This window comes from Paralichthys olivaceus, chromosome 12 (assembly GCF_024713975.1).
Source record: "Paralichthys olivaceus isolate ysfri-2021 chromosome 12, ASM2471397v2, whole genome shotgun sequence".
NCBI classification, from domain to species: domain Eukaryota; kingdom Metazoa; phylum Chordata; class Actinopteri; order Pleuronectiformes; family Paralichthyidae; genus Paralichthys; species Paralichthys olivaceus.
Genome location: NC_091104.1, coordinates 2,517,659 through 2,534,979, shown reverse-complemented (window position 1 = coordinate 2,534,979; position 17,321 = coordinate 2,517,659). Strand labels below are relative to the sequence as shown.

At 41.6% G+C, this 17,321-nt stretch overlaps 1 pseudogene; it reads right to left on the bottom strand.

The window, feature by feature from the left end:
- Nucleotides 1–866: 866 nt before the first annotated feature.
- On the bottom strand, nucleotides 867–10,358 carry LOC138412181 (tissue factor-like; annotated as a pseudogene).
- Nucleotides 10,359–17,321: the final 6,963 nt, after the last annotated feature.

Genomic DNA, 17,321 nt, shown 5'->3' with positions numbered 1-17,321 from the left:
AATGCCCACAATCAGCTGATTAATAAGAAGAAATATATATAGAGAGATAGATTTGTGAGTAATTGAATATTTCAAATTTCAAATTTATATAGCACGGTATCACAACAAGCAGTTGTCTAAGGGTGCTGCACAAAAGTCCAAGTCCAAGAAGAAACACAAAATCCAACTTGTTCCACACCAAGCAAGCATGAGCAACAGCGGGGAGGAAAAACTCCCAGGTGTAAGAAACCTCCGGCAGAACTGGGCTCTGTGTGGACGGCCTCTGCCAGGAACGGTTTATGAGAAAGTCTTCCTGAATTCCAAACATGAAAGAGTACCTGTGGCAGCCTTCACTTGTCATAAAAACTCAAGAGGCGTTTAGTTTGTCCAGTTTTTACTACTGTAAAAACATGGTGGCCTCTGTAGAGAGGACCTGCTCCCCATGTAAATATAAAGTATTTAAATATAAATGGCTCATTCTAAGAAAACAACAATCGTACAATTTAGTTAAAACACACTAGTGAAAACATCACTAGGATTACTTTGTATTCAGTTTCTGCTCCCTTTCACCTAAATCTTACACACTGAACCTTTAATGAATTTTGTCGCTGTATCTTGGTCTAATTGAGCACAACATTGATGCCTTTAATGCTGTCTGTCTCTGTATTTTTAACAGTTCATCAGAGAGGATGATGGGAGCTCATATGTAGTCAGTGGGAGTGGGGTGGTCAGCGATCCTGACACCACTCACAAGGACAGTGTTCCTCAGTCCTGGCAGCTCTACTCCAGTCCTGTCAATCACACAATAGGAGGCGTGCCTTACTTCCAGGTCACTGAGCATAAGATGACAGTCACCTTCATGCAGAATAATGGGAAATGTGTTTACCGCACAGAGCTGCCAAAACGTATAGTCAGAAGTAATGGAATGCTCTAAAACTGAAGATATGATTACTGATATCTTTGGGCGATGGCATGTTACTATTAAGTGAAATGTGTATATTCATAGTATTTTGTACTGTATGTAATGTTTTACACATGTAACAAAATATAAACTGTTTTATGTCTTTTGTTGTGCATTGTATTTCATGATGGAGGCCTCAATGTGCAGGATGAATTATAGCTTTACTTGCATACAAGTAAGTAGTAGTGCAATAGTAGAGCCAAGTAGAGCATTGTTAGGTTTGCAACCAAAACATCTGCTCTGCCATTTTCACTCAAAATTGGACCAAACTAATATTTGATTGTCATATTACTGCTTTTATTTGTTCAAGTTTTTATTTACTTTGCTTGCTTTTCAGTCAAAGCACTTCCGTTTTTTTAAAGTGCTATATGAATAAAGTGTATTACTAGTAGTAGTAGTAGTATCAATATTATTATTATTATTATAGTATTCAAGTGAGTTTACTATGAGTGAGTGACGACAACAAGTTTCTGGAATCAGTGTGGGCGCCCATCTGCCTTGACTAGAGGAGAATAATGGAGGAGAGGAGAGATGAATGGATAAGAGGGGAGAGAAGAGAGAGAGAGAGACAGAGAGAGACTGTTGTCATAAAAATATAAATATAATGAATAGTGATACATTGAGATGCAATTATATTATTAATAATAACAGTTTATCATCATCATCATAATCATAATATGGTGGTAGTATTAGTAGTGAAATTTGGAGAGAGAGGGAGAGAGATAGAGAGATGGAAGCACAAACAATGGACTTTAGTTACATGAAGTAATATGAGAAAAATATGGGGCCACAAGCACAGTTCAGTGCATGTTGGGAGTTGTAGAAGAAAATTGTTGTTGTTTTCTCTATTTCTTTTGATATTTTTTTGCACCTTTCAAGTTCCTGCTTTTCTTCATGACATCGATCTTTGTGTTTACTGTATCTACTTTCCCAGGAGGATGGCTTTTGAGACAGCTTTCCTGCTGCTTCCCCAAACCTTTTATAGTTTGTTTTGGGGACATTGAGCAAGCCCGCTGTAGACGACCTGAGGGAATGATTCGTAACATATTCCGATAAACAGTCAGAGATGTATGACGGTGCTGTACCATTAAGAGAATTAAAAACAAGTAAAATAATTTTAAAATCAATCCTCAGTGATGCTCGAAGCCAGTGTAAAGACACTAAAATAAGAGTAATATGGAATCTTTTCCTATTTCTCATTAAAACCATGGCTGCTGAATTTTGCAAAAGCTGTAGGCTAACGATGGATTTTTTCGGTAATCCTGAATATAGTGCATTACAGTAGTCCAGGCGAGAAAGTATAAAAGCATGAATGAACTTTTTGGCAGTTTCCAAAGTGAGGTACAGTCTTACTCTTGCAATGTTTCTTAAATGATAAAAGGCAATCTTTGTGACATTGTTTATGTGCGGATTAAAATCTAGTCCTGAGTAACACCCAGGTTCTTTATTTTTGATTTGTTTTGCTGCTCCAACTTTGCTGATAATCTTTTGTCCTTGAACATCAGTACCAATTACAAGATTTTCAGTTTTATTTTCACAGGCAATTTATAACTTGGTTTGGCGCATCAGAGTCATCTGGCACTAAATAAGGGAAGACACATGATGGATCAGGTTTTTCTAACAAAAAGTAATTTATAAAGAACTAAAACAAAAAAGAAATTCAACTGATAAGGCTGACAGGAACTAAATTCCAGACCAAAACATGATCAAATTAATGCTACAGAAATCAAAACTCATCTGAATGGCAGGATGAGCATGGCTATTATTATATGAGGCAGTGGCCAGCTACCTCTACTTCACTGATGGTCCCCAGCTCCAATTAATGTAAAACTTAGAGAGTTTTAGATAAAGGACCCGTGCGTAGCAACATAACAAAAACCAGTGCCATGTTTAGATGACTAAATTACGAGTTTTGATTTGCATATGATGCTTGCATCTTTTGAAGAGAGCCATGTGGTATATCTAGACATACTCCCAGACCAGCCAACCATTTTATTTAACCCGAGAAGGGACATTGCGATTGTCTGCTTTTTTTTCAGCTACACCCACACACACACAGCAATACACCCAGTGTCCTGTCAGATCCGGCTTTAACTGATTCTTTGCTTTGCCACGAATAAAACAGGGTATATAGGGATACATCCTGTTTCCATCCTTTCGCACAACTTTCATTTCAATTCCATTTAGATGCTCCAGTCTATTCATGTAGAAAATAACACTGTTGACATCAAGAAGCTATAGAGATTTTAACTGCATGCTTGGTTTTGAGCAAAAATACTTCACAATGTCTTATTTGGTGTGTAAGTTCACACAGAATACCAATGAAAAGTAAATGCCACCAAAACTTCAGTGTCAGGACTAGACTACTGCTGTGTGTGTTGCTCTCCACTGACGCATCTGGCATACAGGCAAGTCCAGATCAGTCAGTTCTATTAAATTGGTCTTAGAGATGTGGGCTTTCTGCAGAAAACACAGAATGGAAAACATGCAGTATGTAATGAGTAAAAATGTATGCCTGTTTGAGACCGATATCGAGATGTCTCCTTTTACTCACCTTTCCAGTGCTTTTGTTTTTCCGATAGGTGACTTTATAGTGCAGCTGGTCAGCAAAGATGTCCCTGATGTTCAGCTGGTGGCCATCTTTAAACAGGGCGGTGAGTGGGTCAGTCACATACAGGGTGGTTTTCTTTTGGCTTTCAATCACCTCCAGCTTGAAGTCAGGTTTGCCTATCTCAGCTATGGAGAAGGGAGGGAGACTGTCACCTGTGCATGTACACCACTGTATCTCTCATGGAAGTTACCATTTTAATTATGTTAGAGGCCAAAAAATTGTGAGCATTGACAACGCTGAAGCCATTTTTAGATATGACAGGTAAAGTGAGCAATATTGGCTACAGAGTTTACCCATAGTCTGACTTTCAAACATGCACAACACAACAGGAGGTTCTCTGCACAGACATGTTCACAACAGCAACACACACACAAACACTCTCTCTCACAGTGCTTTCACATTGAATGGAAGCGTATTGCATTCACTTGAAAAAAAAATTAAACTCTGTTTACAATGCATGTCTAAATCAATATTTTTTTCAGTTTTTCTCACTTTTTTTTCCCTATTTTTTGGAGTAATTTTTCTTCTGTTTTTCTGACTATTTTTTTTTTTCTGCGTTTAGAGAGCATTTGAAACAATAGACGCTTTCATTCCTTTATTGAGAGCTAGATGTAATGGAAACAAACATGACCTGCTTGTTTAGTTTAATCAAGTTTTACTTTGATCTGGGTTTAAGACACTGGGAGATAGTCCTGTCTTTAAGTCATATAGATGGTATTATCATTAGTTTGTCGAATCTACGCAGGCACCTGAGGACTTTGCGGTTGCTCAGAAGGAAAGCCCATTCAGATCTGCTGAGATGGGGCATGTATGTGCGGGCAGGAGTCACCATAGGTCCATGGGAGTCACTTGCAGGTTGGAGGTTCCGAGGGAGTTCGAAGTATCTCGATAATTCAGAAATTCAGAAAAAAAACTACTCCGAAAAACAGATAAGAATTACTGCGAAAAACAGAAAAAAAAAATTGTCAGAAAAACAGAAAAAAATATTCAAAAAACAAACCAAAAAATAAATTACTCAGAAAAAACTGTTTTGTTTTTTTTTCAAGTGAATGCAATACACTTCCGTAGAATTCTCCTGAAATTCTACGGACATTATACTAGGAGGCCAGGAGGAGAAAGTCTGCAAAAACTGGGGAGCGTCTCACTTGGACATTTGCATTCACACATGCACCTCCTCTGGCAAATATACTGAGGAACTGCTGAGTTCGGTGCATGTCAGAAAGCAGCTTGAGAAAGACAGAGCTGCGCTGCAACAAGAGGTCATTGGGAAGGACCGGAGCACTGACAGGCTCTGGGACAATTTAACAGCTGTTATTTCCAACACGTTTTGTCAATTAGAAAAAAGTCTTCACGAGTGTAGCAGAAGAACGTACTGTCTTTGTAGGGGCAGAACCGTGGTGTGCTGGTGTGAGGGGACTCAATGAGGTCAGTGGTGGCCCCCTCGGGGTTTCGGACAGGACGTCAGCTGTGTAGTAGGCGTTCAGGTCAGTCAGAGAGCTGGACAGATCACACACTGTTTCTGTGGTCTGGATACAGTGAGGAGTCCTCTGATTGTTCCCTGAAACCCTGTAAAATTTGACAAGTTTCATATGGACATGAATGATGGATGAAAATAGTCTTATTTAGTCTATAATAGACACCAGATGAGCAATAAATTAGGTCTTAAGTCTGTCTAGTCTGGGTATCATTTATAACGCATACAGTCAGAAATAAATAATTTATTATCTGTGCAAAATAACATTGATGTGAATATACTGTGGAACAATGAGCTGAAAGAGCTGTTTGCAGCTGTTGGCATTTGTTAATTTTATTTGATTGTTGACATTGCTCTTGCCTCTTTCATTTTTCTCTTATTGAATCACAAAGGTCAATTGTCTTTTAGTTATCTTACTATTTAAAGAGCTCTGGCCTAAAATATACATTCCAGTAAAAGCTTTTACTGAATCAATAATGGAAAGACTCATTCCTGCAAGGTCACATAGCGGGAAAGTGTGAGGGCATTTGCTTTCCGTGGACACACTGACAAGATGAATGTTTCTGGGAATTAAATGCCATTTGTTAAAAGAGTTAAAGGGTGAGGGTTCGGATGCAGGTACTTACGTAGAGTACTCCACAGTGTAGCTGTAAGTGGCTGATGGTTTTGGTTCCCAGGACAAAATGGTTTTAAAGTTGGTTGATTTCCAATTTTGTGCTTGGGGATAGGAGCCTGGAAAATTAGACAATTTGTGTAAGATACTATACTAACATGATTTAAATGAAGGTTATAGTGACACACAAATGTTGACTCCTGTCATTATGAAAGAAAACAATACACCAAAGGTGTTTTATATACTTTATTAACTTATACAAGTAATTTCCATAGGTGAGCTGTACAGGGGACTGTCACACAGTGATAGGGCCTTAGTGCCATAAGTTTTAAACTATTAAAGGCCCAGTGTGTAAGATTTAAGTGAAAGGGAACTATTATTTAATGTAGAATAATTCTCATAATGTTTTCACTAGTTTATTTCATCTAAATTGTATGAATTGTAGTTTCCTTACCCCAGAAAAGGCCCTTTAAATTTAAATACTTCGAGGGGACCCTCTCTACAGAGGCCACTATGTTTTTTACATTAGTCCAGACTGAACAAACTAAACACCTTTTGAGTTTTCATGACAATTAAAGGCTGCTTCAGTTTCTTTTTCATGTTTGGAAGGAGAGCGTGAGGTGAGGGGTAATCAGTTGCAAAATGCAATTTCAACACTAGATATCACAAAATTCTACACACTGAACACTATTTAACACTAAACTACACTTTTAAGTAATAAACACTTAACACCTTAATTGAGGCCCGTCACAATATGTAGGACTACACACATTCATTAGAGAGAAAAAAGCTTTGCACAAATGAGGCACTGTGGACCAGAAATAATTAAAAAAGCCACAAGTTCAGATACAGCACTTTGTCAGTGAGATAAGATAATGTTGTGAATAGAGCACATTGCGATTGTCAGTGTAAAATATCCTTGGTCCTATATTTTATTGGACTGACTGTTCTGTCACAACCACAAATGTGTGGTTTTTATGATTACAAAGCAGCAGTAGAAAGTGTGGCGCCCAAAGAACATAAGAGAAGGGCTGTTTTTATATCAGCAGTCTGTTACCTTACCTTACCTGAGTCAGATCAGTCATTCAGTCATTTCTTATTAACAACAGCTATATACAGTGTGGTAAGTCATTGCTGTTTCTTCGCAGTATGAGCAAATACTGAGAAGAAACAGCAGTCCCCCCCCCCCCCCCCCCCCCTCATGTTACATAATGTTTTAGGTACTAACAAATGCCTCAACATTAAATTGTTACAGGTAATCTTAAATTCTTAAATGTGATTTACAGCCTATTAAGCACGAGTGTCCACTGGTGTTCAAACATTTTTTTTCAAATATTAATCCTGCAAAGTGTGTAGTGACTTGTACTGAAAACTCTATAAGACATGTAAAGAGTATTTCTATGTGTGCCGGAAATCTAAACATAAACACTAAACGAATGACTGTATGCTGCTCCTCCAGTGACCTGTTCATGTAGATCTGTTCATGTGAATCCAACTTTACATTTGCTATACATTTACATTTTCACACTCACAATACTACAAAACAAACTGCTCCACACAGAGAATCATAGTATTTGATATTGTATGTACATATCATATGTCGCGCTACTACAATTTGACTTTAAGGTCATTTGAGAGAACGCGTGGAATGAAGGGCGAGCAGCGTGGACTCACCTGAGGCGGAGCGTGTGGAGAGAAAGAAGAGTGTAGAGACGAGAGCTGCTGTGACTGACATCATCTCCTCTGATGTATTCCTAAAGGTTCTGTTCTGTGTCTGTGCTGCTACTGAGCGAGTACCCTGTGCAGTCTGTCGATCGTCTGACTCTCTTGCTGGAAACCAGTGGTTTTAGCAACAAGCGGGGCATAGCCAAATATGGAGCGTCCGGCCGTGGCGTCACCAGACTGACACAGCCACAGTATTGCAAATTACTATACAGCATGCTGTCCTGCTGAGGTCATCCGCCACGCAATCAACCTTACTGATGTATTATTAGTTATTATTGTTATTATTATTATTGTTGTTGTTATTGTTATTATTATTTCGACGTTTTGGTCAGTGTGGTGGCAATTTCTGTGAAACAAGCACAAAGTCAAACACTTCTTTCTGAAAGTTTAATTCAGCATCTGCAGATGGACTCATCAGTACACATCACCTGAATGACATGCACAAATGAGCAAAGAACATAGGAGAATCTGTGTTCTTATAACTCTCTGCCCCCTCCCACTAAGCATTCAAAGGTATATTACCCTCCTGTAGTTTCACTCAGTGGAGGAGACGTCCTGTCCATTTGTTTACATGTTCTGTGGATGACCCCCCTGTGAGACCCCAGGTGTGAGATCCCAATCAGAGATACCATGAGACACCATAAAGTTTTGGTTTCTCGGGGCCATACAACTCAAGTCTCTTAAGCCACCATCGTAAACCTTAAGGTTGCCCTTTCAGATAAACAATTTGGTGAACCATTTGGTCAGTCATCCACATACATGTCTGCTCATGCAATTACACATTCACAATACCAAGATGGCGCCACGAACGGTCGCCTCGGTGTGTTGGTGCGCACTTTTGTGTTTGTTTTTAGTATTTAATTCTGTTTACTGCGACCCTACTCGGATTACTTTCACGATGGACGAGCTTCTTTCCATCAGGGACACAACACCATCCAATTTATGTCCCAACTTTATCGCCTCTTCCGTGGATTTAGTGGACTTACTCATCAAAGGTGCGGCGGTCCTCGGACACGCAGTGAGACTTCGACGGAGACGACGAGGGAAGCGCGCTGGGGCCCTGGTGCGCTTCAGGGAGCGGGGACTACGCTCACCTCTCCCGAGCATCCTCCTCTCCAATATCCGCTCGCTGTGCAATAAGATGGACGAACTGCGCCTCCTCATCCGGACAAATAGAGACTTTTCCCTTACTTCTGTCTTGTGTTTCACGGAATCGTGGTTGACTGAAGCCACACCGGACTCCGCCGCACAGATGACCGGCTTCCAGCTGTTACGCGCGGACCGCGACCCGATCCTCTCACACAAGGCAAAAGGCGGAGGGATTTGTTTTTATATAAACCAGGGCTGGTGCAGCGACGTGAAAGTCATTTTACAGTCCTGTTCTCCGGACCTGGAAACTTTTTTCATTACCTGCCGACCGTTCTACTCTCCCCGTGAGTTCACCTCTTTCACCCTGGCCGGCGTGTACATCCCCCCGCAAGCTGACGTGCGCGAAGCACAAAGACAACTCGCCGAGCAGGTACTGGGGGTGGAGAGGAGGAGAGAGAACACTTATTCCCCTGTTATTGTCCTCGGGGACTTTAATAAGGGGAACTTATCTCAGGAACTCCCGAAATATAAACAGTTGATCAAATGCCCGACCAGGGGGGAGAACACTCTTGATCACTGCTACAGCACCATCACCAAGGCGTATCATGCAGTTACCCGCGCTGCTCTGGGCCTGTCCGACCACGCTCTTATTCACCTGATCCCAGCTTACAGGCAGAAACTCAAACTTTCTAAACCTGCTGTGCTGAGATCCAAGAACTGGAGCAACAGAGAAGCTGTGGAGGAGCTGCGTGATTGCCTGGATAACACTGACTGGGACATTTTTAGAACTGCTTCCAACAGCCTTGATGAATACACAGATGCAGTGACGTCATACATCAGCTTCTGTGAAGACAGATGTATCCCAACACGCACCAGGGTGAGCTATAACAACGACAAGCCCTGGTTCACTGCAAAACTCAAACAGCTTCGTTTGGAGAAGGAGGCGGCCTTCAAGAGTGGGGACATGGATAGTTTCAGACTGGCAAAATACTCGTTTGGCAAGGAGATTAAGGAGGCCAAACGACAGTACTCAAAGAAGCTGGAACAACAGTTTGCAGCCAACGACTCCTCGTCAGTCTGGAAGGGGCTGCGAGTGATCACCGGCTGCAAAACCAAAAACCCCCACTCTGTGGAAGACCTGAAACTTGCAAACGAACTGAATGACTTTTACTGTAGATTTGAAAGACAATGGACCAGTTCTAACCCAGACTCCCAGCCCCCCCACACAGCTATTACACCTCTTCACCCCAGCCTGGACAAAGACTCAACCCCCCTCCCCCCCATCACACCTCTCTCTATTCAGGAGAGAGATGTAAACAAGCTTCTGAAGAAGTTGAACCCCCGCAAGGCACCTGGACCCGACGCTGTCTCCCCCTCCACACTGAGGCACTGTGCAGACCAGCTTTCGCCAGTGTTCACGAACATTTTTAACACCTCACTGGCTGAATGTGCTGTACCCGCCTGTCTCAAAACATCCACCATCATCCCCGTTCCCAAGAAGCAGAGGATCACAGGCCTTAATGACTACAGACCGGTCGCCCTGACCTCTGTAGTAATGAAGACCTTTGAGCGCCTCGTGCTGACCCACCTCAAGACAATAACCAACCACCTCCTCGACCCACTGCAGTTTGCCTACAGAGCCAACAGGTCCGTAGACGACGCAGTCAACATGGGACTCCACTTCATCCTCCAGCACCTCGACTCCCCCAGCACCTACGCCAGGATCCTGTTTGTGGACTTCAGCTCCGCATTCAACACCATCGCCCCAGCTCTTCTCCGGGACAAGCTGACACAGCTGAGCGTGCCTGAGCCCACCTGTAGGTGGATCTCTAACTTCCTGACTGACAGGAAGCAGCGCGTGAGGCTGGGCAAGCTTGTCTCGGAGTCACGGACCATCAGCACTGGAGCCCCACAAGGTTGTGTGCTCTCCCCTCTACTGTTCTCCCTCTACACCAACAACTGCACCTCCAGCCATCCCTCTGTCAAACTCCTGAAGTTTGCAGACGACACGACCCTCATCGGATTAATCACCAATGGGGACGAAGCCGCCTACAGAGAGGAAGTTAACAGCCTGGCTTCCTGGTGCAGCCAGAACCACCTGGAGCTGAACGCTTTGAAAACTGTAGAGATGGTGGCAGACTTCAGGAGGAGCCCAGCCCAAACTGCCCCCCTCAGCCTGTGCAACTCCCCAGTTAAAACAGTGGAGTCCTTCAGATTCCTGGGGACCATCATTGCACAGGACTTGAGGTGGGCGGAGAACATCACCTCCGTCACCAAGAAGGCCCAGCAGAGGATGTTCTTCCTGCGGCAACTGAGGAAATTCAACATGCCGCAGAAAGTGATGGTTGAATTCTACACAGCCATCATTGAGTCCATCCTCACCTCATCAATCACCGTCTGGTTCGCTGCCTCCACTGCCAAGGACAAGGGCAGACTGCAGCGGATCATAAGGTCAGCTGAGAAGGTCATCGGCTGTGACCTGCCGGCCCTCCTAGACCTGTTCCACTCCAGGACCAGTAGGAGAGCAGGCAAGATCATTGCTGATCCTTCACATCCCGGTCACCACCTGTTCCAGAGACTTCCCTCCGGAAAAAGGTTTCGGGCCATCAGGACTAAAACCTCTCGCCATCTGAACAGTTTTTTCCCCGTAGCAGTGGGGCTCACAAACAAGCCCCCTGCATCACACTGACTCTGCACCGCACTGACTCTACCCCACCACACCCCACCCCCTGCACATAATTTATAATTTATTACTTATATACCACTGGCACTATCACCAATCTCTGCACCTTCGCACAGCACGTGCCCATAACCCTGTTAATCTGTTAATGTATATATGTATATTCTTTATTTTATTTTATTTTATTTTATTCTATTTTATTTTATTCAATTTCTTACATATTGTTGTTTTTTTATATTGTTGTTTTATGTACATAAGTAGTGCACCAATGACACCAAGGCAATTTCCTGTATGTGCAAACATACTTGGCAAATAAAAGAATTCTGATTCTGATTCTGACAAATGTAAAATTTCCATTACATTTCCCCCCTTTGAGCATTTCATGCTCACTAAACAACAATCATTTTTAGACAAACGCATCATCTTGAAATTGAGAATTTCATTCTAGATGAGGGCCCGGAAATTTAACATATCCAATTGCATTCTTGATTAAAGTACACAAATAGTACACAATCAATACACCAGACCAACAACACTTAAATACAAACAAAAATCTGAATCGATGTCAAAAATTCCAATGACACATTTTTTCACATTTAAAATTCACTATGACCACCAATTCCATGCTTCAGGAATCTGTGTGTCCTTGTTCTTTTCCTCAAACAATAGGCAATTTAAATGAAAAACAGTATGCATCAAATTGTCAGATGTATGTATGTATGTATGTGCAGCAATCAGATCAGATTATGTGACCAACACCTCCTTGGCTGGTGAGCATAATGTCCAAAGCCATCCTATTTCGCAGAGCCACATTTCTGAGGCCCTGAATATTGGGAGAAACAAAAATGAAAACCCAACCCCCACTAAGTACACTCCCATCTATTCTGTGTGTGTTGTTCGCACATTTCCCCACCATGGGAAGAGTCCCCCAAATCCTTTGGAGACACTTTCAATGTGGAACACTCAAATCTTCATAATAGTGAGTGCAATCTGTATGGAAGTAAGTGAGGTTAGGTCTCTCATTGATGATCTTTCCTCGCAGTTGTCTTCATGGCTGCATACCATGAATTGACTTCAGGCTTTGTCAGTTCAAACAAGAGTTTCCATTTTTTGTTTTTGCTTATGATGCTCAGTTTAGTTTGGTGTTGTTCTTCCTGCCAAGGTTTCACCTGCCATAGCAATGTTGGCAGGACGATGATGACTGTGAGCAAGGACAGGGAACACATCTTTTCCCTCGAACTGCATCCCAGTCGTCCCATCAGGTGTCACTTTTTGTCTGTCGGCGTCATCGTTTATCAGCAGCGTCACCCTAGCCAACCCCCTAATCAATGTGCCGCCTCTTCGTGAGATTGGAGACGTGTGGACCTAGAGATTTCCACCCCCTCCTTGCTCGCGGACACAAAGCAGTTGAAGGCTGAGGTGCACTCACTGACATCAATGCACGCTGTGTTCTGAAGAATCCACTCCTTGCTCAGGAACCTCCCTGCAATGGCTTGCAAACATCCAAGTTGATCTTTCAGCAGCCTTCACTGCCATCTATGGATTTTGGTAGGGCTTCCTTCACCTATCTGTGGATCTCAAAAAGCATAGGGGACAGGTTGCACAATAAAACATTTCCCTGAGCAGTGCCTTCGCAACTGCTGAAGAGTCCTGTTTAAATGTGGAGAAACACACATGTCAATAAAACCAAGACAGTATTGCTTTCCCTCACTTTGTTCTTCCATAAAATCCCTCAAACAGTTCACTTTATATAATCTGGATTCCTCTTTGTATATTATTATAGTACCAATTATATAACTCTAATGAAAATTTTAAAATAATTTGTGAGTAATTTGTGAGTTTGACAATTCTTTTGTAAACCAATATATCTGTATCTCTTCCTACATTTGGCATCCCCCCTTTGACACTTGGTTCTGACCATGTGTCAACTATGAGGAAACAGATATCTTTCTAAACAGGATTTCCTATTTGTTCCAGACCAAAATGTATAGCCACCAAACAATCCACTTTCCTTCAAACTGTTTTTTTGTTTGTTTTTAACTGAGCTGCCCTTATCTGCAGCTCCTGTAAATCTGTATTTAAATGTTAATGACCCATCAAATACATTAGGTGTTAATGACCTATCAGATTCAGAAACGCCTCGGACAAGCAGACTGTGCTTTGCTGCAGCTTTTGCAGCAGCTTCTGCTCTCACATTCCCCTGTGAAACTGAAAAGTCTTTAAAAAATAATGCTTCACATTTGCAGAACGCAATTAGTTTGAATAACAACACAGCATCAATCAGAACAGCAACCAATGTATGGTAGGTAATGGGTTTGAGAATTTCCCTTTAGCCAAAAATCTGCCAAATCATATACCACTCCCAATGCATACCTGCTACCAGTGTATATGTTGACACCTGTCACTTACATATTTGCATTTCTCAATCAATGCAACCAATTCTGCAGCTTCTGCAGAATAATGTAATGAGTGATTCAGCCAAATTTGTCATACAAAGTTGTAACGTCAAAACCCACTTGGCTTCTACCAGTTGCTGGATCTTTTAATGCTGAGTTGTCCACAAACAGCTTCATATCTGCATTTATCAGCTGTACTGTATCTGAGTCACTTAGCTTTTGAAAAGTGTTCAGTCTGACAATAATAAATTCCACAGTCCTAATTGCATTTATCACTGCAGAAATCTTTTGTGATTTACCTCTAAACCTCTGATTAAGTTATTTTTATTATTGGGATCTGATGTTTTTTCCCTTCCCATAACCCCTTTTGGTCCAAAGTTCCAAAACTTTCAATACCAATTGTTTTTGTTCTCCTTTGCTTAATAGAACATGGAGATCAGAATTTGATACCTTAAACAATTTGTCCAGTGAGTCAATCTAAGCTACTGAGACAACACAGTGATTACTGTTCTAGTATAACCAACCTAACCTATCGTTAATCTTTAATCTAACTTTCTCTATCACATTCTTTAACTACTTACTCTAACCTTCTCTACCATCCTTTGTGTTAGCATAACATCTGTAATTACATCTGGGTGAGTACCTCAGCATCTCACAAGTGTTACTTAGAGAGGTGAGGGAAGAGTTCAGAATCTTCAATTGATATGCATATATCAAATCCTCTAGTTACATCTACGCCTTGTGATGTTAAAATTAGCATATTACTCAATGAACACATCAAATCTCTACCAATAATATCTATCAGCCAGCGTGGTGACAACAAAAATTAATGTTTAAAATTTCCTTAACCTCATTTTTTTTTTTTTTTAAACAATGGTACAGTGTATCTCTCTAGCACTGTCGTACCTGTTGCTTCAATTGTTTTAAAACATCTCTAACATTCATTTTTGGAGTTATATTAAACTCTTCACATTAAATGACTGATTCTGTTTCACCTGAATCTACCAAAAATGTGGTGTCTTTACCATTTACTTTGATTGTGTGTTTTTGCATATATGCATAAGTTCTAACAGTAATTCACATGGTGTGCGTGTTACAGTGCTCTTACGAATTTGGTGAGTAGGTTGAAACTTTCTCTCTGTCTCCGCGTCTGCACCAGATGAATCCTTCACTGTCCCCAGCTCCACCGCTACTCAATCGCACTATGTGTATTGGTTCTCAGGGCAATCCCTGATCCAATGTCCAATTTTGCCACATTTGAAACAAGCGTCAGTTCTTCCACGTCCCCTTCCTCTCCCTCCATGACCTTTCTTGTGCCCGCAGACTTGGTTTCGATATGCTGTCAGCTGTGCCACTGCAGTCCCTCTGTCAACTGCGTTGCCTTTTTCTTTTTCTTGCTGTTCAAGAGTTTTTCTGCATGATCAGCATGACCCCATGCTGGATTCACCATTCTCCGCTCCTGTGCAGAGACGGATCTTGCCACTTTCGAATACTGAGTCCCCATCTCAGTCATCAGCAGTCTCTGCTGTTCAGTGCTGGTTCCAGTTGCACTGCATACCGCTCCCCCACTTAACACTTGTGGGAGAGATGAAATGGTAGGTTCTTTCATATTGGTGAATGTCCATGGTCTATAGATCAGCTGAGTGTTTCCATCTCCTGCAGCCACCTCCACCATCGGTGCTTGCGGGGTTGCATTCAAATCATAAATTGCCTCCTTCCCGGTGCGCCGTGGAGTATGTGCTGCCACATATGGAGTGGTGCATGATGGAGGCCTGTCCACCTCCTCTGCTGCAACAAGGTCGAGGTCTGGATGGAGGTTAGGGACGGCTGGAGCTGCCGCCTGCGCCCTCTGCACCGGTAGCAGCTGAGTGTCCTGCTGGTCATCACACTGCACCGCTGCTGGCTGTGGTTGTCCTCTTGGTGGAGCTGAGTCCAGATCAGGGTCTAGTCGGACACACTGAGACTTGGAGATTAGTTCAATCCCTACCTTTTGCAAACTGTCCCTGATATTCACTTCAGTTAACCAAAATTCACACGCTCCAGTACAAATATCCCTACATTTCTTTTTTCCTTCTAATTTGTCCCCACTAACTCATTCCTCTCTAACTCTTTCCTCTCTAACTCTACGCTTACCATCACTTATTAACATATACTGAACATTAAGAAAAGAAAGCTGAAGTGGATTAGCATTTTCCTTATCTTTCTTTCCTTTACAGATGTTTAAACCCATTTCTCTAGTAGGTTGTCTCAGCAGTTTTAACACAACTCTTATTTATCAATTTAAACTCCCAATTTGTTCAACAAAATACAAAATTTGGAAGACCAAAGTTATGCTGATATGGGAAAAGACATTTAGAAATTCCCTAATTTATTTTAATCCGTTCTTTCTTTTTAATTTCCTTTTGTTAAAAATTTGTTTTTAGGATTTTAATTTTAGGATTTAAGTCTTTCTTAATAACCTCAAAAAACCAATTATACCCCTAATATACTTAAGTTTACTTAAATTTACTTACCTTTACTTACCTTTGGCGGTTGAGAACTTCTCTCACTCTCTCTTTTTTTTTTTCTCTTATTAAAGCAGATTCATTGCAGTGTCGAGATTATCCTGGCTCAGGTCTCAGTCCTTCAGTCCCAGTCACATCTCCAGTGCAAAACTCTATTTACTATATTATATCATAGTTTGTTAAATCATGAGCTCGACGTCAGAACCCAATATAACAAGTGTATTAAAATCAACAAACACTACTCCTTAACTCTGTGACCTCCTCTCAGATCACCAACCTGTTTACTCTAATAACTACGTGATCTCCAAGATCATCAACAGGCTTATTCTATATTAACTCTGTGGTCTCCAAGACCACCCGTGACCTCCAAGATCACCCGAAGCTTCCTTGATTCTACATCGGTTCCAAACCTTGCCATGCAGACACGTCTGTCACACACGTCTGTCAAATCCAGAGTGTCCTCTCACACGAGTGATCCTGCCGACAACGCCAAAATTGTGGTGGCAATTTCTGTGAAACAAGCACAAAGTCAAACACTTCTTTCTGAAAGTTTAATTCAGCATCTGCAGATGGACTCATCAGTACACATCACCTGAATGACATGCACAAATGAGCAAAGAACATAGGAGAATCTGTGTTCTTATAACTCTCTGCCCCCTCCCACTAAGCATTCAAAGGTATTTATTACCCTCCTGTAGTTTCACTCAGTGGAGGAGACGTCCTGTCCATTTGTTTACATGTTCTGTGGATGACCCCCCTGTGAGACCCCAGGTGTGAGATCCCAATCAGAGATACCATGAGACACCATAAAGTTTTGGTTTCTCGGGGCCATACAACTCAAGTCTCTTAAGCCACCATCGTAAACCTTAAGGTTGCCCTTTCAGATAAACAATTTGGTGAACCATTTGGTCAGTCATCCACATACATGTCTGCTCATGCAATTACACATTCACAAATGTAAAATTTCCATTACAGTCAGTCAGCATATAATTATTGGACACCAACCAATCACAGCTATGAAATCAGCTCTATTCATTCATTCATTCTCTCACTTCACCTGGCAGATTCTTTGAAATCAAGTGAAAGAAAGAAACATGGAACATCTGTAACAAATTCCAAGTAAGTAACTGAGGCTGATTTCAGAAAAACCATTGTTGCAACAAAGTCCTCAAATTACAATGCATGCTCCAAATTAAGGGCTTCTATTACCTCAATACAAAAGGCCTGATATAACAAGTTTTCTTGTTCTGTGAAGGTGAGAGACAGTTTATAGGCCAACGTTAAACAAT